Raw genomic sequence first — 23,763 nt, 5'->3', positions numbered from 1 at the left:
AACCAGGAGCCTGGAGCTTCCTCCAGGTCTCCCACGCGGGTACAGGAGCCCAAGCACTTGGGCCATCTTCCAGCGCTTTCCCAGGCCACAGCAGAGAGCTGGATCAGAAGTGGAGCAGCTGGAACATAAACCAGTGCCCATATGGGATGCCGGCACTATGGGCGGCAGCTTTACCTGCTCGCCACAGCACCAACCTCCCGTATAGACATTTTGAGAGATCGCTTTATTGAAAGTGAGGGTGAGAGTCATTCTTTCCCAATGGCCTTGTAGAATTTCTGATGCGGGGATCTTAGGGCTGATGTTGGTCCCACGTCTTCAATGCTCCGCTGGCTGAACATCACCGCCCTGGGGATTAAGCTGTCAGCACAAGACACTTTCATGGACACACTCAGACCATGGCCAAACCTTAACACAGACCACACCAGCCCTAAGATTCCGCATTCCTGGTGCCACAAAGCAGGCTTAGCCTCCCTGCCTCGTGTGCCCTTTGCCACACTCTGTTCTGAAGTTGTGTGTGGCCCCTTGAGGCTGGAAGGAGCGGTTGGCATGGATGTACTTTGGTTTACTGAGGCATTTTTGAGTGTTGCCATTGCTACTCCTTTAAAATTCTTGAGAATGGAAAGTCCTCATGTTTCCTAATTGGGAGGACTATTTGGGGAGCGTCCACCGTAACCTCCCCTGTGCTTTGAAGACAGCCGATCTGCTGCCTCAGAGAGCAGCTTCCCTCTTAAGCACTTTTGGAGGAGCTGTGCCTGGTAATGCCTTTTCTTAAATTCAGCTGTTTGATGACTGTATCAAGCACAGTTGCTCTTCGGAGATGCTTTGGGCAAGTCTTTCCAATCCACACTGTGGGGAGCAAACCGGACTAGACTGTTACTGGAATTAAGACTTATTCTATGCATCTGCTCTCCCACAATATGGCGCTGGGAGAGAAGTAAACAGCTTCCGCACAGCTGCCTCCAGTTCAACCAATAAACTGTAGGACTTGCTCCTGATTGGAGAGCAGCGTACTCGGCGTGTGGGCAGCCGAGTTGGGATTGGCAGAGGAGGACTATAAAGGAGGAGAGAGACGGCATGCACCAGGAACATCTAAGGGGAACACCTGTGCAGCCCCCAGAGAGCCGGCCGGCGGTGTGCCGCTCCCCTGCGGAAGTGGGGAATGTGGCAGGGGGAACCGCCCTTCCACAGAGGTGGAAGGGATAGTAACCAACCCGGGAAGAACCAGCAGCAAACCCGGGGAGGGCCGAGCAGACGAAAGAACAGCGCAGGGTCCTGTGTCGTTCCTCCACGAAGAGGGGGAGCGACACACACATTCTAGAATTACAGTCGTTGAAAGTCAGCCACCTTCAATAGTCCTTTTTTTTTTTTTTTAAGATTTATGTATTTGAAAGTCAGGGTTACACAGAGAGAGGAGAGGCAGAGAGAGGTCTTCCATCCACTGGTTCACTCCCCAAATGGCCGCAACAGCCAAAGCTGAGCAGATCCGAAGCCAGGAGCTTCTCTGGGTCTCCCACATGGGTGCAGAGGCCCAAATACTTGATCCATCTTCTACTGCTTTCCCAGGCCCCAGTAGAGAGCTGGATTGGAAGTGGAGCAGCTGGGACTCAAACCTATGCCCATATGGTATGCCAACATTGCAGCTGGCCGCTTTACCCACTATGGCTCAGCGCTGGCCCCAGTCCATGTTTTCACACGGTTCTCTGCTCAGGATGTACACTGAAACGTGTCTGCTCAGTGGAATCTGTCTCTGCTCTTGGTTATCTAGGCTGCACCTCCACCTTCAGTTAAATGTGCTGACAGAACACTTTCAGTGTGATGAAGCTGCCAATTGAAAAAAGTGATTTTTTTTAAAACCTTAAGCACAAAATTAAAACTAGTTGCTGACTAAATGTTCATATAAGAAAGGCTCATATAAGACATAATTGTAGCTGGTGTTGCGGCTCACTAGGTTAATCCTCTGCCTGTGGTGCCGGCACCCCAGGTTCTAGTCCCAGTCAGGGCGCTGGATTCTGTCCTGGTTGCTCCTCTTCCAGGACAGCTCTCTGCTGTAGCCCGGGAGGGCAGTGGAGGATGGCCCAAGTGCTTGGGCCCTGCACCCATGTGGGAGACCAGGAGGAAGCACCTGGCTCCTGGCTTTGGATTGGCGCAGTGCACCGGCTGCAGTGCACCAGCTGTAGTGGCCACTTGGGGGGTGAACCAATGGAAAAAGGAAGACCTTTCTCTCTGTCTCTCTCTTTCTCTCACTGTCTAACTCTGCCTGTCCAAAAAAAAAAAAAAAGACATAATTGTTAAAACCTAGCAGTTTTTTGTACTACGCCAGCAGAAAAATTCTTGTGGTCTGAAACTGGATTTGGGGGTCGGTGCTGTGGCTCAGTGGGTTAAGCCACAGCCTTCAATGGTGGCATTCCATATGGGCTGCACCACTTCCAATCTAGCTCAGTGCTAATGTACCTGGGAAAGCAGTGGAAGATGGCCCGAATTCTTGAGCCCCTGCACCACATGAGAGACCCCAAAGAAGCTCCTGGCTTTGGCCTGGTCCTGTCCTGGCTGTTGCGACCATTTGGGAAGTGACCCAATGAATGGAAGATTTCTCTCTGTCTCTGCCTCTCTCTCTGTAACTCTGCCTTTCAAATAAATAAATAAATCTTAAAAAAAAAAAACCCAGAAACTGCATTTGTATTTACTCTACTTTTTGAAAACACTTGCAGTCATTTTGGAATACAATGAAATATGTGAAACAAACTCCTTTGTGTTTTGCTTTGTCGAATGAATCATTTGAGGCAGTGTCTTGGGTTCCATGCATTCTTTTTTCGGTTACTTGTTCACAGAGGAGGTGGTATGGGTCAGTTCAGCAGGTTCTTAGGAAGTCTGTCACACTTGGGTTGGGGGTGATGTACAGTCCTTGCCCCTTTCTGGCTGACATCATGAAGTCAGAGGACAGATGTGGATAGAGAGCTTGGTAAGGAGCAAGATGGGAGGGAATATCTCTAGGATTTTGGCTCTGAGGTGTCCAGGGAATGCCCCATGGACACGGGCATTGCTGTCTGGTGCTTAGCAGCGAGGTCTGGTTTGGGATATACACTGGGGAGGGGTCAGCGTGTGCGTTGTATTGAAAGTCTGGGGAGGATGTGAGCAGAGTCGGGTGTGAGGGGAGGCTAAGGTGTAGTATGTCAACACTGACATTTCTAGTGGAGGAAGGAAGAAGGGACCTGGAAGGGAGGTGTCTTAGGAGCAGCAGTTAGGAACGTGGGAGGGAAATGGGAGACTGTGGGTTCCTTCTCCCCGATCCGCTGGAGTCTGCCCTCCACTGCCGAGGAGTCTGGATGTATAAGGAGGCAGTGGTTGAGGAGAACGAGGACAGAGCAGAGGGATCCCGGGGCCAGAAGCCGACCGGACTGACTCCATCCATGCCCTGACCAGCACGTACACACTAAACAAGACAGGGCGGAAGCGCCTTCTAGCAAATACTTGCCAACACACAAGATTTTGCTTTTGACAAAAACAAGTTGGAAAAGCTCGTTAAGACTGCTGCTGCCTTCATAGTAGCCAATGCCTAACCATTGCATTTACTCTTTGGAGAGGACGTGTTGAAGACCGACAAACACCCCTAGACTGCAAGACCTCAGCGGCTTGGTTTCTCTCTACAGGCTGTTTCCTTTGCTCGGAGCTTCTCTGTCTTCTACTAAAACGTTTGCTTCTTCTCTCCTCGTATTTTGTCTGGTCTTGAAAATTGTCATTGACACCAGGATACCAACTGGGATTCATCTCTCCAGTTCCCCTGCATCACACCGATACAGACTCAGAAAGTTTATAATGAACAACTTGTTGGTAACCCTGCTGGAACACAGTACACTCCTTCCCTTCTTTCTCTCTTTATAATGAGTTTTATTATAGAAAATTTCAAACATACACGAATGTGATAGGACAGTATAATAAATGCTCATGAACCCATATTCTAGCCATAATCATTGCCATCAGTTTTGCATCTTTCTGAGTCTTATTATCTTATTGTACCTTTTAACTTCAGTGTCCAAAACCAAGCTTCATTGGAAACAATAAGTGTTTGTGCAGCCAGCAATGGATAAATAGGAACAGGTCACCTTATAGGATACTGGGTAGGGAGATACAGAGTCAGAGAGACACAGAGTCACAACAGTTAGGTCCATACAAGCAGGCGTGAGTGTTCCTGCCTCACTGTAGCGGAGCCAGGGGACCTGTGTGCTCCAGTGGTAAGTGATGAGCAATGGGACCAACACAGTCCAGGTTGTGTTGGAATTCTCACTCTCCCATTGCCTGCCGTGACATTTCATCCCTGCGACATTTTCAGCCCTGTGGCAATGAAAAAAAAAAACAACTTAATCTTTTAGAATTGTGTGACACAGGAGAGAAAACGTAAAGGTCTCAGCACGGGTCTGATGTCATCGTCAACATCATGATCATTGTAACCATAATCAACATCGTCATCTTCCTCATCTTTGTTGTCGTCTTTCTAATCCTCATCCCTGACATAGCTGTCATCATCTTCATTATCTAATTTTTTTTTTAATTTTTTGACAGGCAGAGTGGACAGTGAGAGAAAGAGACAGAGAGAAAGGTCTTCCTTTGCCGTTGGTTCACCCTCCAATGGCTGCCGCGGCCGGCGCACCGTGCTGATCCAAAGCCAGGAGCCAGGTGCTTCTCCTGGTCTCCCATGGGGTGCAGGGCCCAAGCACTTGGGCCATCCTCCACTGCACTCCCTGGCCACAGCAGAGAGCTGGCCTGGAAGGGGAGCAACCGGGACAGAATCTGGCGCCCCGACAGGGACTAGAACCCAGTGTGCAGGCGCCGCAAGGTGGAGGATTAGCCTAGTGAGCCACGGCGCCGGCTTCATTATCTAATTTTCACACTCATTTTCATCATGATGATGATGACATCATACTTTGTTCATTATCTTCTTTATCACCACAATGTTCATCATCGTCTTCATCATCCTCTTCCTGATCATTATCGTCATCCTCGTCTATCCGTCTCTCCTCCAGGAAAGCTCTCTGATTTCTGGAGCAGACGTCTGTGCCCTCTGCTCCCACACACATGACCGTGCACTACCCTTATTTCACAGCACAGAAACTGAAGTGTAGTAGAGTCATTAAGTATTTGCCCAAGCGCTCACAGGCATTGAAGTGTGTAACTAGGACTCAGGCCTAGCTCTCTAATCCCAGCTGCTCAGCAACCCTTATGTTGCCTTGCAAACTCACAATGAGTACTGCTTTGCCACAAGTGAGCTGAAGCCTTTTCTGTTAAAAGAATATATGAGCATATACACATTCATATAATTACAGTGAAATTAGGCTCTTTTTTGTCTTAACTATCTTCTCATCTGCCATAATGACCTACTTTCCGTTGCTACTGAAAACTAGCTAAATGAGGACATTTGTTGCTGCTGCAAATGAAATGAACTTGTGTGAAATTACAGCAAAGCACTGACCTCAGGGCCTGAGATAAAACTGTGCCTATAAACTTCTCACTTCACTAGATTTCACAAGATTTTCCAAATAGAGACGCAGGACTGAAATGCATCTGAGAGCTGATCTGTGTCCAGTCATTAAAAGCCATGTGCAGTTGTGCCTCCCCTGGTCTCCCACATGGGTGCAGGGGCCCAAGCACTTGGGCCATCCTTTACTGCCTTCTCAGGTCATAGCAGAGAGCTGGATTGGAAGAGGAGCAGCCAGGACTCAAACTGGCACCCACATGTGACTCTGGTGCCACAGGCAGGGGCCTAGACCACCATACCACAATGCCGGCCCTGATTTTTATTTTTTAAAGATTTATTTATTTGTAGGGCAGAGAGAGAGAGAGAGAGAGAGAGATCTGTTTGTTGGTTCACTCCCCAAATGACTACAGTGGCCAGGGCTGGGCCAGGCAGAAGCCAGGAGCCTGGAAGTCCGTCCAGGTCTCCCACGTGATAGGGTCCCAAGGCCTTGGGCCATCACCTTGGGCTTTCTCAAGCACAGTAACGGGGAACTGGGTCGGAAGTAGAGCAGCCAGGAAGTGAACTGGCACTCATGGGATGCTGGTGTTGTAGGCATTGGCTTGAGCCACTATACCACCATGCGGGTCCCAGTATATGGACTTTAAAAATGGCCCTTTTGGTGTTTAGATGGCCTTTTAACAACACACTGTGGAGGTGTTCTCCAGCATGGCTGTATTGGTGGAAACTGGCTCAGCAGTACGTGGTCCTGCTTTGCTTACAGTCTTTGTGCATCATGTGAGGCCTGTGACCAGGACAGTGAACTGGCCAGAGTGACGTTTGTCATTTCAGGGCTAGAACATGTGATGGCCAGCGTGAGGCCTTGCCGTGCACTTTAGCCAGGCACAGGGTACCCTTTCCAGGAGAGCCTTTCATCACCTGACTCACGGCCAGTGTGGACGGTCTGTGGGTGACTTCTCTTGGGAGAAGGCTCTGATGTGCTGGCCTGGGCTGGGTGATCTTGACTCCTGCCATAACAGGTGTGAGACTGATGTCTGTGTGCGTTTTCTCCACAGTCTTGGTGGTTGCTAAGGAAAAGACAACTCCTCCTCAAGGTTCCGAAGGCTGGGAGGTCCAGGGCCATTTTCGGTTGCTGTCGCAGAATCCCTGGGGATGCATCCCTTCCAAAGCACAGGATTTATTTGGGCGACACAGCATGGTGCCCCCGCCCAGTGAGTGCCCCTGGCTGTGTCACAACAAAGCAGAGAAATGGAAGGGGAAGCGGCTCTTACAGAAGGACTCAGGCACCTGCTCCTGCGAGAAGGCAGTGCCCCCCACTGAAATCTTCTGGGGGTGTTGGTCTATGCCTTGATGACTGTAAAGCATTACCATGCTGCAGACCAAGCTCCCAGTGCATGAAGTTTGGGGGTCCCTCAGGCCACACCAGACCCTGAGCAGCCCTCTTGCTGCACCGTCACACAGGGAGGGGGAGAGACAGACAGCAGCGTCACCTCTCAGTGCCATGGCGAGTGCTGCAGCTCTGTTCTGGAACTCCGGGAGGCCTGCAGTGTGCCTCTGTTAACCTTGGTGCTGGCTTTGCTCTGAGATCTGTTTTACCAGGTCAGTAATAAATCCAGATCTCTTTCTCTGCTGTTGGATTGTCTTTGATGGAATGTTGATTTTGTCAGTATGCGTGCAGTGTGTGCCTGGGGTCTCCTTCTCCTTCCTGACTTGATTGACAGAGATTTTCAGGCTGATGCTATGTGAGTGAGGTCCACAGATTCTGTGTGTAAGTGGTTTATTTCAAGCCAATGTTAATTTGATGAATTGGAAAATTTTCCTTATTTTTTTTTACTTTCTTCAAGAGTATAAATTAATTTGTATATACTCATATTTTATGGGTTCATTAAAATTTTCCTGTAAAGTCATCTTTTTTTTTCAGGTAAGTGGGATATCATTTGACTCTTTACCCATTTTTTTTACAAATATTTTGGGGAGGATTTAGTTTGCTTAGATTTTTAAAATCTCTTAGTTTTGATAATATATTTTCCTAGAAAGTTTTAAATTTTATCTGACTTCAAACTTGACTTTGATGAAGTTGAGCAACGTTACCTTTTATGATTTTTAAAAAATATTTATTTATTTATATGAAATGCAGAGTTATGGAGAGGCAGAGGCAGAGAGAGAGGGGCCTTCTATCCGCTGGTTCACTCTCCAAATGGTCTCAGTAGCTGGAGCTGCATCAATCTAAAGCCAGGAACCAGGAGCTTCTTCCGGGTCTCTCGTGTGGGTGCAGGGGCCCAAGGACTTGGGCCATTTTCCACTGTTTTCCCAGGCCATAGTAGGGAACTGGATCGGAAGTGGGGCAGCTGGGTCTTGAACAGGCACGTGTATGGGATGCGGGCACTGCAGGCAGCGGCTTTACACACTACGCCACAACACCGGCCCCAAACTTTGATGATTTTTATAATTTATAGCTTATGGGACAATATTATGCCCTTTATTTATTGTGTTATGAAATTCCCACCTTTGCTTTTAGGCTAGTGCTGTGTTTTGTTTAATTTTCAAGGAATGACTTTTGGAATTTTAAGGTATGTATTTATTTTTAGTTTTAGTATTTTCTGTTAAACTCATTAATTTAACATTTTATGTTTGCTCTTTCTTTCCATTTTTCACATATTTAAAATGTTTTTGAGTCCATTGTGTAATGTATCATTTTCCAATCTTTTTTATTAAGGGAAAATACATTTAAGATTCAATTTTACTTAGAACTGCTTTAGGTGTATTCTGTTCTTCTTTAAGTTTTTCATTATTTGTCTTCATTTACTTTTTTTAACTTTTATTTAATAAATATAAATTTACAAAGTACAAGTTTTGGTTAGTAGCGGCTTTTTCCTTCCATAACCACCCTCCCACCCACAACCATCCCATCTCATACTCCCCCTCCCACCCCATACCATTCTTCATCAAGATTTATTTTCAATTATCTTTATATACAGAAGATCTACTTAGTATATACTAAGTAAAGATTTCAACAGTTTGCACCCACACAGAAACACAAAGTATAGAGTACTGTTTTAGTGGTAGTTTTACCATTAATTCATACAGTACAACACATTAAGGACAGAGATCCTACATGGAGAGTAAGTGCACAGTGCTTCCTGTTGTTGATTTAACAATTGACACTCTTGTTTATGGCATCTGTAATCACCCTAGGCTCTTGTCGTGAGCTGCCAAGGCTATGGAAGCCTCTTGAGTTCGCCTACTCCAATCTTATTTAGACAAGGCCATATTCAAAGTGGAAGTTCTCTCCTCCCTTCAGAGAAAGGTACCTTCTTCTTTGATGGCCCATTCTTTCTACTGGGATCTCACTCGCAGAGATCTTTCATTTAGGTCATTTTTTGTTGTTGTTGTTGCCAGAGTGTCTTGGCTTTCCATGCCTAAAATACTCTCATGGGTTCGTCAGCCAGATCCGAATGCCTTAAGGGCTGATTCTGAGGCCAGAGTGCTGTTTAGGACATCTGCCATTCTATGAGTCTGCTGTGTATCCTGCTTCCCATGTTGGATTGTTCTCTATTTTTAATTCTATCGGTTAGTATTAGCAGGAACTAGTATTGTTTATGTGGTCCCTTTGACTCTTAATCCTATCATTATGATCAATTATGAACTGAAACTGATCACTTTGACAAGTGAGATAGCATTGGTACATGTCACCTTGTTGGTATTGAATTGGAATCCCCTGGCACGTTTCTAACTCTACCATTAACGGTAAGTCTGAGTGAGCATGTGCCAAACTGTACATCTCCTCCCTCTCTTATTCCCACTCATATTTAACAGGGATCACTTTTCAGTTAAATTTAAACACCTAAGAATCATTGTGTGTTAATTAAAGAGGTCAACCAATGGTATTAAGTAGAACAAAAAATACTAAAAGGAATAAAGTAGTAAGTTGTTCCTCAACAGTCAGGATATGGCTGATGAAGTCATTGTTTCTGATAATGTCCATTTCACTTCAACAGGTTTCCTTTTTGGTGCTCAGTTAGTTGTCACTGATCAGGGAGAACATATGATATTTGTCCCTTTGGGACTGGCTTAATTCACTCAGCATGATGTTTTCCACATTCCTCCATTTTGTTGCAAATGACTGGATTTCATTTTTTTTACTGCTGTATAATATTCTACAGAGTATATATCCCATAATTTCTTTATTCAGTCTTCTGTTGATGGGCATTTAGGTTGATTCCAGGTCTTAGCTATTGTGAATCGAGCTGCAATGAACATTGAGGTGCAGACAACTCTTTTATTTGCCAATATAATTTCCTTTGGTTAAATTCCACGGAGTGGTATGGCTGGGTTGTATGGTAGGGTTATATTCAGGTTTCTGAGGAATCTCCAGACTGACTTCCATAGAGGCTTGACCAGTTTGCATTCCCACCAACAGTGGGTTAGTGTCCCTTTTTCCCCACATCCTCTCCAGCATCTGTTGTTGGTAGATTTCTGTATGTGAGCCATTCTAACTGGGGTGAGGTGAAACTTCATTGTTGTTTTGATTTGCATTTCCCTGATTGCTAGTGATCCTGAACATTTTTTCATGTGTCTGTTGGCCATTTGGATTTCCTCTTTTGAAAAATGTCTATTGAAGTCCTTGGCACATCTCTTAAGTGGGTTGTTTGTTTTGATGTTGTGGAGTTTCTTGATCTCTTTGTAGATGCTGGTTATTAATCCTTTATTGGTTGCATAGTTTACAAAAATTTTTTCCCATTCTGTTGGTTGCCTCTTCATTTTCCTGACTGTTTCTTTTGCAGTACAGAAACTTCTCAATTTGTTGTAATCCCAATTGTTAATTTTGGCTTTGAATGCCTATGCCCCCAGGGGCTTTTCCAAGAAGTTTTTGCCTGTGCCTATATCTTGCAGGGTTTCTCCAATGTTCTCTAATGATTTGATGGTGTTGGGTCATAGATTTAGGTCTTTAATCCATGTTGAGTGGATTTTTGTGTAAGGTGTAAGGTAGGGGTCTTGCTTCATGCTTCTGCATGTGGAAATCCAGTTTTCCCAGCACCATTTGTTGAATAGACTGTCATTGCTCCATTAATTGGTTTTAGATCCTTGATCAATTATAAGTTGGCTGTAGATGTTTGGATTGATTTCTGGTGTTTCAATTCTGTTCCATTGGTCTATCCATCTGTTTCTGTACCAGTACCATGCTGTTTTGATTACAACTGCCCTGTAGTATGTCCTGAAATCTGGTATTGTGATGCCTCTGCCTTAGAATTACAGACAAATTTTCCTGATGAACATAGGCGCAAAAATCCTCAATAAAATTCTGACCAATATAATGCAACAACACATCAGAAAGACCCTCCACCCAGACCAAGTGGGATTTATCCCTGGTATGCAGGGATGGTTCAATGTGCGCAAATCAATCAATGTGATATACCACATGAACAGACTGCAGAAGAAAAACCATATGATTATCTCAATAGATGCAGAGAAAGCATTCGATAAAATTCAGCACCCTTTCATGATGAAAACTCTAAGCAAATTTGGTATAGAATTAACATTCCTCAATATAATCAAAGGAATTTATGAAAAACCCACAGCTAACATTCTCTCGAATGGGGAAAAGCTGGAAGCATTTCCACTGAGATCTGGTACCAGACAGGGATGCCCACTCTCACCATTGCTATTCAATATAGTAGTGGAAGTTTTAGCCAGAGCCATTAGACAAGAAAAAGATATTAAAGGGATACAAATTGGGAAGGAAGAAGTCAAACTATCCCTCTTTGCACACGATATGATTCTTTATTTAGGGGATCCAAAGAGCTCTACTAAGAGACTATTGGAACTCATAGAAGAGTTTGGCAAAGTAGGAGGATATAAAATCAATGCACAAAAATCAACAGCCTTTGTATACACAGGCAATGCCATGGCTGAGAAATAACTTCTAAGATCAATCCCATTCACAGTAGCCACAAAAACAATCAAAGACCTTGGGATAAACTTAACCAAGGACATCAAAGATCTCTGCAATGAGAATTACAAAATCTTAAAGAAAGAAAGAAATAGAAGCGGATACCAAAAAATGGAAAGATCTTCCATGCTCATGGATTGGAAGAATCAATATCATCAAAATGTCTATTCACCCAAAATCACTTTATTGATTCAATGGGATACCAATCAAAATACCAAAGACATCTTCTCAGATCTGGAAAAAATGGTGCAGCAATTCATATGGAGGCACAGGAGACTTCGAATATCTAAACAATCCTGTATTATGTTCTTTTTTTTTAATATTTTTTAAAAATACATCAGGTCCTTTTTTTAAAAAAAAAAAAGATTTATGTATTTCAGAGTTACACAGAGAGAGAAGGAGAGGCAGAGAGAGAGAGAGAGAGATCTTTTATCTGCTGGTTCACTCTCCAGTTGTTCACGACTTCCAGAGCTGCGCTGATCTGAAGGCAGGAGCCAGGAGCCTCTTCGGGGTCTCCCACATGGGTGCAGAGGAGGACTTGGGCCATCCTCCTTTGCTTTCCCAGGCCATAGCAGAAAGCTGGATTGGAAGTGGAGCAGCCGGGACTTGAACTGACCTCCAAATGGGATGCTGGCACTACAGGTGGCGGCTTTACCCACTACGCTGCAATGTTGGCCCCATCAAAAGAAATTTTATAAATTATGAAGAGTTGTTTTTAGAACAGTTTCTTGATTTTTTAAGTGAAAGGAACGTATTTTGTGTTATTAATTTTCATTTTACTTATAGCAAAGAAATATTACTGTTTCCTGTTTACCCTCTGAAAGTGATCAGATCTGTCCTGTGGGCTAGGGTATCGGTGGTTTAGTGTTTACTGCGTTAGTACTTGAGATGAAGGCTTACTTTGTATGTTCAGGATTCAGTGTTAGGTGCTTATCAAATGTTCAGTCTCAACAACTCGTCTGTCAGAGTGCTCCTCACCTTCTCTGACGTCTATGGCCAGTTGATGTGCTGCTGGCGGGGGTCAGAGGTGTCCCACCTTTCTGTGTCCCTTGCTTTTTATGGCATGCGGCTTTTCTTTTACAACAGTTGATGCTGTGTTGTGTGGTTCATTGGTCTTTGATTGTTTTGATTTTATTTTATTTCTGTTCTAAGTTGCCCGTATTTACCATGCATATCATTTTGGGTTATATTCCAAATTTGTGATATTAAAATTGAAAGTTTTGCTGTCATTTTCTTTGCCTTGAGTTAGTATACTTTATCCATCTTTTACTTTTTTTTTTTAAGATTTGTTTATTTATTTGAAAGAGTTATTTATCTATTTGAAAGAGTTACAGAGGGAGAGGAAGAGATGGAGAGAGATCTTCCATCTGCTGATTCACTCACAAAATGGCTGTAGTGACAAGGGCTGGGTCAGCATCTTCCTCTGGGTCTCTCTCTCGGGTGGCAGGGGCCAGGCATTTGGGCCTCTTCCGCTGATTTCCCAGGATATTAGCACGGAGCTACATCGGAAGTGGAGCAGCAGGGATGTGCGCTGGCTTTCATATATGGTGTTGGCCTTGCGTGCAGTGGCTGAATCCACTATGCCACACCACAGGCCCCCATCTTTTATTTTTTAACCTGGATCACCTTTTGGGGCACTGGGTGGTGCTTGTGTCTGTCGGATAAAGACTGTGTTCTTTGATCCATGTCAAGTCCCACCCACCCAGACCTTTCTCAGAAAAAGACAAATCTCCCGGGTGTTTGACTGTGATTTTTGTACAGCGGCTGCTGCCATTACAATTGTATTACTATTTTTGCTTCCTGAGACCCTCGCTCTGTGATTGCATCTCTTGCTTTTTCTCTTGATGTCCCATTTATCCTTCTGGAGCCACTCTGATTCTTCTGCAGGGGAATATGTGGTTGGACTGCTCCTGATGGAACCATCAGTAGTAACATAGAAGAAAAGGTTTTCTCAGGTAAGCAGATGGGAGAGATTGGAAGCTGTTAGTTAGGTCAGTGTTGGATCTGGCGAGTGCTGCCTTAGGAGGCCGGGGTGGGATCCTTGGTCTGCAAATGAAAGGAGAAGTCAGTTTCCCTGTCTCACTGGTGCAGGCTGCTTCTGGAACACCATGTTGCCTCATGATTGATGTTCCGTCTCTGCACTCTGTGAAATTAACTCAACAACAGCAGCTATCAGAAACTTGCTTTGGTGACGGCTGGGGAAGTTGTCACTTGCAGGCATTAATTCCTCCAGTGTGGGAAGCTGTGATTTTGCTGTGCTAAGACTGTAGCTGAGAACATTCCATCTATTATCTGAGGGCATGCGATCTCTAAAAGCTAAAGAGAAATTTTATGAAAAAAATGTACCAAGAAAATCTTCCTCAGTTAAGATTACAGATTCTCTTCTTAAATCTAGTTTGTAAAATATTTCAGAACAACTATGGGGAATGCATATGTCCTTTGTTCCCGGAACTTAGAGATTTTCTAATTATGCCACAGCCGGAAGCCCTGCAACAGCAAATTTTTATTCTTTGTGAGAATCCCGTCAGTTTAAATATTTGTATCCATAACGATATTCTTGTTTTGACATGTAATGTCAGCAGTATGTTAATTTTTGATGCTTTCATCCTTTTTGTCATTTAATTAATTGTTTCTCCCTTAATTTACTTAAATGCACACTGTCATAAGACTAATGATATCATTTCTCTGAGTGATTTGATCTGTGAAATGACTTCAGAAAATGTTGTACTTGCTTCCTTTTGCCTGGGGGAAAACCACGATAGGCAGGGATACATTAATATCTCAGCAAATATAAATTATCCTAATAATGTTCTTCTGGTATCAGCTTCATTAGTTGGTGGAGATTAGTTTGTGAAAATAGATTTATTTTTTAAACAACTATTGAGGGAATGGGAGTTACAGAAGCTAACCATTGAATGTTTTTGGGGTTTATCAATGTTGTTAATTAAGCTAATTCAGACACCGGATACCCTGACCCTTCCCCAGGGAATACTGCAATAGCTGTTCCAATCTTCCTAAGTTTCAGGTGGTGTTGTGGACAATGCATCTATCATTTCCTTTGACTTGGAAATTATTTTATTTGTAAATCTGTGTGCTCACACATGTATACACACATGCAATCATCCTAATCAAGCACACTTTGGACAGTGATGAGCTATGAAATCATTAAGAGTTAAGGTCTGGGCCGGCGCTGCGGCTCACTAGGCTAATCCTCCACCTTGCGGTGCCTGCACACCAGGTTCTAGTCCCGGTCGGGGCGCCGGATTCTGTCCCGGTTGCCCCTCTTCCAGGCCAGCTCTCTGCTGTGGCCAGGGAGTGCAGTGGAGGATGGCCCAAGTGCTTGGGCCCTGCACCCCATGGGAGACCAGGAGAAGCACCTGGCTCCTGCCATCGGATCAGCACGGTGCGCCGGCCGCAGCGCGCCAGCCGTGGCGGCCATTGGAGGGTGAACCAACGGCAAAGGAAGACCTTTCTCTCTGTCTCTCTCTCTCACTGTCCACTCTGCCTGTCAAAAAAAAAAAAAAAAAAGAGTTAAGGTCTGATCATGGTGGTGTGGCTTTGAGTTCGCACCATTCTTGACTTGTCAAAACCTTCCATTCCCACTTAAGGCCATCATAATACTACACTTAGAGAGTTTCTCTGAAGAGTAAATTAAAGAATTTCTGTGACACACACAGTGCAAAACGCAGTATACAGAGTAAACATTTAAAGAAAGATTCATTTATTTGAACCACAGAGTCTTAGAGAACTGAGAGAGACACAGAGACAGAGAACTTTGAACTACTGGCTTACTCCCTGAATGGCCACGACAGCCAGGGCGGGGCCAGGATAAAGCCTGGAGCCTGGAGTTCCATCTGGTTCTTCCATGTACATGCAGGGGCCCAAGTCCTCAGGTGTCTGCTGCTGCTTCCCAGGTGCGTTAGCAGGGAGCTGGATTGGAAGTGGAGCAGCTGGGACTGGAACTGGTGCTCATATGGGATGCTGGTGTCACGCTTAACCCATGTGTCACAATGCTGGCCTGGATGGAGGCCGAATTTCACAGAAGAAACGTAGCATTGTGATTGTTTTCACTTTATTTATTTATTTATTTTAAAGATTTATTTATTTATTTTGAAGTTAGAGTTACACAGAGAAGAGGCAGAGAGAGGGAGAGAGGGAGGGAGAGAGGGAGGGAGCGAGGGAGGGAAGGAGGGAATGAGGTCTTCCATCCACTGGCTCACTCCCCAGTTGGCCACAAATGACTGGAACTGCTCTGATCTGAAGCCAGGAGCCAGGAGCTTTTTCCGGGTCTCCCATGGGACACAAGTGCAGAGGCCCAAAGGCTTGGGCCATCCTCCACTGCTTTCCCAGGCCATAACAGAGAGCTGGATCAGAAGTGGAGCAGCCGGGACTAGAACCTATGCCCATATAAGATGCCGGCACTGCAGGCGGCGGCTTTACCTGCTACACTGCAGCACTGGCCCGAATTATTTTCACTTTAAGTCAAGTTTTGAAACAAAGCATGGGAAAACTATCCTTAATTCCTTTCTCACAACAAAACAATTCCTGTTATTTCTTCACATTAATCACTGGTGTGTTTTTATGAATTAATTTTTTAAAAAGTTTTACATGGCACTTTTCTTTAAGTTATTTTTATGGTGGGTTATTGTAAATTTAAAGCAAAACTAAATCTTAAAGTCTTAACGTTTAAAAATCTCCATTGTGATCATTTTTAATGTGTGTGTGATAGTCTGTTGAAAATTGCTATTCCATAGTTTGCTTTATGATTACGCAGGTCAGGTATTTATCAGGCTTCTTTTTTTAAACAATAAGAATATATTGGAGAAACACCCCTGATTTATTTTTCCTCCAACGAATTATTTTCCTATCATAAGTTTTCTTGAAGGAAATTACTCATCCAAAGGGTTAGTACTTATTTGACTTGATATTCAGTTGCTGCATACCAGCTCTGATTAAAAAATTATTTACAGCAACATGACCGGCAAAAGCAACAGGAATTCTTGAGCAAGAGAGCCTGCTCTCTTAGTAGGAAAAATCGACACCCTCTTGCACTCCCTTCAGCTCCCAGCAGGGATTAACCATCAGCCCACTGGCCGAGGATCTGCACTGCTGTCTATGGCTATTTTGTCTGTTGACCCCAGGTCCAGGCTGAGCCAATTTGAGTTCTCTCCTGGGAATTTGGATTGCAGAGTGGCTCTGAGTGGTTCCTGGCAGAATGCACCCCAGGGACTGGACAGGCAGAAGCAACAAGTCCTCAGAGGAAGACAAGAAAAAACGGCATCAGGCTTCGAGAGTGTGTGTCCATGGTTTTTTGGGCTGCAGTTGCAGTTCCTTGCTGGGGTCTCTCTAGTCCTGACAGCTTGTTTGGTTACCTGGGCTTGTTCTCTGTAAGTTGTGACCAGCAGCCCTAATTTATGCAGGTGCAGAATCTGTTCCTGGTCTTCTGTGTAGGTTTGATGAGGGACATCAAAGATGGCCTACATGTGTCCAATTCCATGTTTCACTTTAACTGAAATTATACCATGACAAAACAGAGAAGTGGGATTTATTCTTGCTTTGGCAGCTTTTTTCTCAAGGAAATATTTTGGGCTGGCACTGTGGCACTGTGGGTTAAAGCTACAACCTGCAGTACTGGCAGCCCATATGGGTGCCAGTTCAATTCCTGGTTCCTCCACTTCTGATCCAGCTCTCTGCTAATGTGCCTGGGAAAGCAGCAGAGGATAGCCCAAGTGCTTGGGCTCCTGCACCTACCTGGGACACTCAGAAAAGCTCCTGGTTTCTCTCTCACTCTCTTTCTGTCTTTCTGTCTTTCTTTTGACAGTGAGAGATAGAGAGACAGAGAGAAAGGTCTTCCCTCTGTTGCTTCACCCCCCAAATGCCCGCTATGGCCAGCACTGCGCTGATCCGAAGGCAGGAGCCAGGTGCTTCCTCCTGGTCTCCCACGTGGGTGCAGGCGCCCAAGCACTTGGGCCATCTTCCACTGCACTCCTGGGCAACAGCAGAGAGCTGGACTGGAAGAGGAGCAACTGGGACTAGAACCCGGCGCTTATATGGGAGGATTAGCCAAGTGAGCCACGGCGCCGGCCCCCACTCTTTCTTTCTGTAACACTACCTTTCAGACAAATAAATGAACCATTAAAAAAGAAAATACTTCACTTATACCATCCGATAATCCCTTTGTGGATTTTTTTAAATTAAAAAAAATTATTCCAAAGGCAGAGACAAAGGAAGAGATAGTTATAGATCTTCCATCTACTTGATCACTCACCAAGTGCCTGAAACAACAAGGACTGGGCCAGCCTCAAGCCAGGAGCCAGAAACTCAGTCCATTGAACTTCCTCACGGGGTGTGCATTAACAGTAAGCTAGCACTGGGAGAGGATCCAGGAGTCAAACAGAGGCACTGGGATATGGGAACTGGACATTCCAAATGGTGCCTTAATTGCTCTGCCACGCATCTACTCCTGTTTCTGTGAAATTTAAGTTCCCCTTTGATGTCTTTGGTGACCTATTATTTAATCAGGAGCAGTTTTTCAGTTGTGCTATGTTTGTATACTATTGAGAGTTTCTTTTGCTGTTGATTTCTGGTTTTCTTCCAGTGTGGTTAGAGGAGGTAGGTAATACGATTTCTCTTTCTTTCTTCATTTCTTCCTTTCTTCTTTCCTTTCTTCAGGCAGAGTTAGATTTCTAAAGAATGTTTTAGACTTGTTCAGTGACCTCATGTGTGATCTGTCCTGGAGAATGATCCATGTGAAACGAGTGTGTATTCTACACCTGTTGGATGTATTGTTCTGTAAATGTCATAGGTTCATTTGGTTTGTAATTTGTAGTGTGATTTAATTCTGGTGTGTCTTGATTTTTTTAAAAAATGATCTCTCCTTGATGAAATTTGGCTGCTGATACCCCTCACTAACATTGTACTGGCTGATCTCTCTTTAGATCAAGCGATGCTTATCATGTTTGTTTTATACAGTTTGAGGCACCAGTATTATGTGTATAAACATGTAAAATCATCACATCTTCGGGTGATCTCTTGACCATTATATAGTGGTCTCCTTTGTCACTTCTTAGTTTTTGTCTTTTTTTTTTTTTAAAAAAGATTTATTTATTTATTTGAAATGCAGAGTTACAGAGAGGCAGAGGCAGAGGCAGAGAGAGAGACAGAGAGGTCTTGCATCCACTGGTTCACTCCTCAGGTGGCCGCAGTGGCTGCAGCTGTGCTGAACTGAAGCCAGGAGCCAGGAGCTTCTTCTGGGTCTCCCACATGGGTGCAGAGGCCCAAGGACTTGGGCCATCTTCTGCTGCTTTCCCAGGCCATAGCAGAGAACTGGATGGGAAGTGGAGCAGCCAGGACTAGAACCCATGCCCATATGGGATACTGGCACTGCAGGTGGTGGCTTTATCCGCTATGCCACAGTGCCAGCCCCAGTTGTTGTCTTAATGTCTCTTGTCTGATGTAGATGTAGCTGCTCCTGCTTACTTTTTGCTTCTGACTTTTAGTCTGTGTGTGTTTTTTCTGTTTAGATGATTTTTTTTGTTGTCAGTGTACCATGTTTTTTTTTTTCCCATCTGTTCAGTGTTTTTTTTTTTTTTTAAATTATGAAGGTTAGACTGTTTATATTCATAGCTATTTTTGATAAGTAATGAATTAGTTCTTTCATTTAAAAATACTCCTTCTATTTATTTTGAACATCTTTTGTTAGTGGTTCTTACACTTTTACATATTTCATCATGGTGGTATCTTTCTTGTATATGGTACTCCCTTAAGCATCTTTGGTCAATCTGGTTTGGTGGTGATGAGTCCCTTTAATTTTTCAGTGTCTTGGAAAGTCTATATCCCTCTCTCATTTATGAAAGATTGCTTCTGTGGATAAAATATTTTTGATTGGTAGTTTTTCTTTGGTCAGAATTTGGAATATGTGATTCTATTCCTTCCTGGCTTGTAAGGGTTGTATCAAAAAAATCTGCTGTTATTCTGCTGGGATTCCCTTAAAAATCACTTCTTGCCCTGCCTTAAATTTGCATATTTGATACTTTTAAAAAATATTTTATTTTTTGTTTGAGGGGCAGAGTTACAGACAGTGAGAATGAGCAACAGAGAAAAAGGTCTTCCATCTAATGGGTTACTTCCCAAATAGCCAAAATAGCCAGAGCTGGGCCAATCCAAAGCCAGGAGCCAGGAGCTTCTTCCCAGTCTCCCAAATAGGTGCAGGGGCCCAAGCACTTGAGCCATCTTCCATTGCATTCCCAGGCTGTAACCTGAGAGTGGGATTGGAAGAGGAGCAGCTGGGACACGAACTGGAGCCCATATGGGCTCAGGCAGAGGTTTAGACCACTGTGGCACAGCGCCGGCCCTGCTCTACTTTTGAGAGTTTGCTTATAGTATGTTGAGGGAAGGATTTTTCCTGGTCTTGTTCGTTTGGGCTCATTTGGACCTTCTGCATTTGGTTGTTCATATCTCTGTCTAGATCAAGGCAGTTTTTGCTGTTATTTCAATAGATAGATTGTCTATACCTTTATTATTTTGTCCCTCTGGAGTTCCAAAAAATTGAATATTAATTTAATAGTGTCCCAAAGACCTGGCAACTGTTGCCATTTTGTTCTGAGTGGGATTCTTCAAAAAAACCTCTCTTCAAGTTGAGATGTTCTATTTTTGACTGCATAGTATCTATTGTTTTTTTTTTTTTTTTTTTTTTTTTTTTTGACAGGCAGAGTGGACAGTGAGAGAGAGAGACAGAGAGAAAGGTCTTCCTTTTGCCGTTGGTTCACCCTCCAATGGCCGCCGCGGCCGGCGCACTGCGGCCGGCGCACCGCGCTGATCCGATGGCAGGAGCCAGGAGCCAGGTGCTTTTCCTGGTCTCCCATGGGGTGCAGGGCCCAAGCACTTGGGCCATCCTCCACTGCACTCCCTGGCCACAGCAGAGGGCTGGCCTGGAAGAGGGGCAACCGGGACAGAATCCGGCGCCCCAACCGGGACTAGAACCCGGGGTGCCGGCGCCGCTAGGCGGAGGATTAGCCTAGTGAGCCGCGGCGCCGGCCTGAATAGTATCTATTGTTGAAACTTTCACTGGCTTTTAAATTTGATTTGTTGTGTTTTTCCCTTCCAAGATTGGTTTGGTTATTTTCAATACGTCTGTCTCTGTTGAGCGTCTCATTTATAGCATGCACTGGTTTCCTGCGTGTGTTTATCTGTACCCTCTTGTATGTCCTTGACTGTTCTGATCATCATTCTTCTGAATCAGTTGTCAGGGATTGCATCACTCTCCCTCTCAGTGGAGTCTGACATTAGGGTACCATGGGATTCCTCTGGGGACATCATCTCGCCTTGTTTTTTAATCTTTCTTGTGGGCCTGCATTGGCGTTGGCACATTTGATGAGGCATTTGTGTCTTTTGCTTTTAATTTAAAAAAAATTTTTTTTTGACAGGCAGAGTGGACAGAGAGAGAGACAGAGAGAAAGGTCTTCCTTTGCCGTTGGTTCACCCTCCAATGGCCGCCGCGGCCGGCGCACTGCAGCCTGCGCACCGTGCTGATCCGATGGCAGGAGCCAGGTGCTTCTCCTGGTCTCCCATGGGGTGCAGGGCCCAAGCACTTGGGCCATCCTCCATTGCACTCCCTGGCCACAGCAGAGAGCTGGCCTGGAAGAGGGGCAACCGGGACAGAATCCGGTGTCCCGACCGGGACTAGAACCCGGTGTGCCGGCACCGCAAGGCAGAGGATTAGCCTATTGAACCACGGTGGCGGCTTCTTTTGCTTTTAAATGATGGATTTCATGAGTTGAAGGCTTTCCTCCTGAAGGTGTGTGCATGGTGTTGGTTTGATAGGTAATTTTGGCTTTAGTTCCAGGTGGACTGTCCCCTTCCAGTGTTAATGATGGCAGTGGTGGCCAGGGCACGGAGCTGTGTCCTCTGAGTCCCAGCAGGTATGTTCAGGTCTTGGTGGTGGTAGTTGATGTTGTGGCAGAGCCAGGCCCAGGTTTGGACAAACATGCATGGCCACCTATGCCCTCCAAACTAGGGTGTGTTGGGAATGCAGCCATGCTAGACTGAGTAAGGAGAGAGGTGCAGCCATGTTCATGAAAGCCAGAGAGGGCTTGGACCATGGTAGGGCTGGTGTGTGCGATGCTGACCAGAGCTGAGGCAGGCTCAAAGAGGAAGATTCAGTAGGGCTGCAGTCCATGTTGGCCTGTGAAATGCAGCCACAGCCAGTGAAGCTGGGAAAGCCTCGGGCCACAGTGGGACCAGACTGTGGTGTGGTTACCAAAGCCAGGCAGGGTTGGAGTAGTTGCTGCCAGTGCTGGAGTCTGAGCAAACATGATTCTCTTCTTCTTTGCCTGCAGCTTGTAGTGTGTGTGTGTGTGTGTGTGTGTGCTCAATTGCATCATTCTTTACTCTTTGTTTACCTTTAACTAGACAATTTCAAAGGAGTTGTTTTTAAGTTCCCAGATTATTTCTTCTGCTTGATGGAATTTGCTGTTGAAGCTCTCTATTTCGTTTTTCATGTCATTCATAGCATTCTTTACATCTGAGATTTGTGTTTGGTTCCTTTTGATTTCTGCCACTTTGTTGAATTTTTCATATCATTCAGGTATTGTTACACTGATATCTTCTAGTTTTCTGTGATTTCTTGCATATCACTAAGCTTGTTTAAGTCATTATTTTGAATTCCTTCTCAGGAATTTCATTGCACTCCATTTCTTTGGAATTTGTTCCTGGAGATTATTGTTTCTTATATCATTTAAAAATTTTTTTTTTCTGTTTCTGGTGTTGCTGTAATGATGTCTGTGTGTACACTCCATGCAGCTGTTGTGTCTTCCAGGCTTCAGAGACTGGCTTTGGTGAGTAAAGAATTTCGGGCATGGGTTGGTGTGAGGGTGCCAGCTTGGTGGGCTCTGATGGCTCTGTTTCTGGGGAGGGGGTGTGCACTGGTTTAGTCTCTGTGCAGCTCTGACAGCTGAGGTCCTCATCAGTGCAGCTGCGACTGTAGGTACTTTGGGCAGTGGCAGCAGCACTTGCGGTCCTTGATGGTAAAGGCTGAGGGGCTCCCCTTTGGCGCCAAGTCTGGCAGGACTCACAGCTTGCTGCATCCGTGCTGGGTTCCCAGGTGTAGACGCCCTGAGTGACTGCAGAGCTGGAGCTGTAGGTTTATGACATGGGGGCGTACTGTGGGATCTGGGCCTACGGGTGTAGGTGTACTCTCCGTGGAGCCAAGGTTGAGGACTAAGGATATGCCCTGCTGGCTTAGGACTTGGAGTAGAGGATGCAGAAGTGACTTGCCCCTAAGGGGTCTGAGGCAGTGACAACGTGGCCCTGGGGATAAAGATGGCTGAGGCCCCAGGAATAGCAGATGCTGTGGGAGACTTGACCCTGGGGCAGAAGGCAGCAATGGTAAGGTCCTGGTGATGGTACAGATGGAAGTGGAGGAGGAGGAGGAGGTGGAGGAGGTGGAGGAGGAGGAGGAGGAGGAAGTGGAGGTGGAGGAGGAGGTGGAGGAGGAGGAGGTGGAGGTGGAGGAGGAGATGGAGGAGGAGGAGGTGGAGGAGGAGGAGGAGGTGGAGGAGGAGTCGTCGTCGTCGTCCTTGGGGCAAGGGGAGTGGCTCACTGGTGGTTCCAGCTACCTGGCTACGTGGTCCCAGGTAGGTGCAATGGCAACTTTGGTACAGGGGATGGGAATGCGGTTGTGACTCAGTCCCCAGCGGGCAGGGCGACTCTGGTCCCTGTCATCCACACAGCCTTCCCTTCCCCTTCCCCTTCCCCTTCCCCTTCTCCCCCCCTCCCCCTCCCCCTCCCCCTCCCCCTCCCCCTCCCCCTCCCCCTCCCCCTCCCCCTTCCCTTCCCTTCCCTTCCCTTCCCTTCCCTTCCCTTCCCTTCCCTTCCCTTCCCAACTTTTATTTACTACATAGTCTTTTCTTTAAAGTTCCAGTTTTAGCCTTCTCAAATGTTTCCAACTTCCACTGATTTTTCTCTTTTTGGTTAATTGCTGTAACCTTAAAAGAAGATCCTCTTATGTTAATTTATGATCATCTGTGCTGTTGTCCATTTCTCTTTCAAAATATTTGGGTTTAATTCCGTAACTGGTTCTCTCATGGTGTGGCCTGTTTTTTATTGCTTGCTTCCATATCTCTGAGAGTACGCCCCCTGGTACCTGAAGCTACTTCTGTGATGACAGGAAGCTGGCCACGTTTGCACATGTGCTGGGTCCTGAGCACATCTGGGGTGACTTGTCTCATTCTTGAGCTTCTTCCTCTTCCCAGAGACCACATCCTAGTTCACTGCCCATTTTCCAGTTTATCCCCCCGCCCCGGCTTTTTTTTAATGTCTTCCTTATCTAAAATATCTTTCATTGTGC

The 23,763-nt window shown here is 45.3% G+C and overlaps 1 long non-coding RNA gene across 3 annotated transcripts in view; it reads left to right on the top strand.

The window, feature by feature from the left end:
* The window catches only part of LOC149124464 (uncharacterized), a 206,294-nt gene that overhangs the window by 137,553 nt on the left and 44,978 nt on the right, over positions 1 to 23,763 (top strand). The gene's annotated exons all lie outside the window — the stretch shown is intronic.

Source organism: Oryctolagus cuniculus, chromosome 10 (genome assembly GCF_051225735.1).
Source record: "Oryctolagus cuniculus isolate XC-2025 breed Fujian yellow rabbit chromosome 10, ASM5122573v1, whole genome shotgun sequence".
NCBI classification, from domain to species: domain Eukaryota; kingdom Metazoa; phylum Chordata; class Mammalia; order Lagomorpha; family Leporidae; genus Oryctolagus; species Oryctolagus cuniculus.
The sequence above is the reverse complement of the archived record's forward strand: the minus strand, read 5'-3'. Positions and strand labels throughout refer to the sequence as shown.